Source organism: Etheostoma spectabile, chromosome 2 (genome assembly GCF_008692095.1).
Source record: "Etheostoma spectabile isolate EspeVRDwgs_2016 chromosome 2, UIUC_Espe_1.0, whole genome shotgun sequence".
NCBI lineage: Eukaryota > Metazoa > Chordata > Actinopteri > Perciformes > Percidae > Etheostoma > Etheostoma spectabile.
This window is the reverse complement of record NC_045734.1, coordinates 25,441,788-25,441,994: the sequence shown is the minus strand read 5'-3', so window position 1 is coordinate 25,441,994 and position 207 is coordinate 25,441,788.

The window sequence follows — 207 nt, the reverse complement described above, 5'->3', positions numbered from 1 at the left end:
ACCTGGAAGGCTACAGGGAGATGTTGCCCAGTTTTGTAGGACTTGCCCTCAGGACCAGAAGACACTGTTTCTGATTGGGATCAATGGCTACCCCAAGCCTCCATTGGGTTGTCCGCATTCGAGCTGTTGTATGGTCATGAGGTGATGGGATCACTGACCTTGGTTGGGGAGGCATGGGAAGGGGACCAGCAGAGGGAGGGGGGTGTT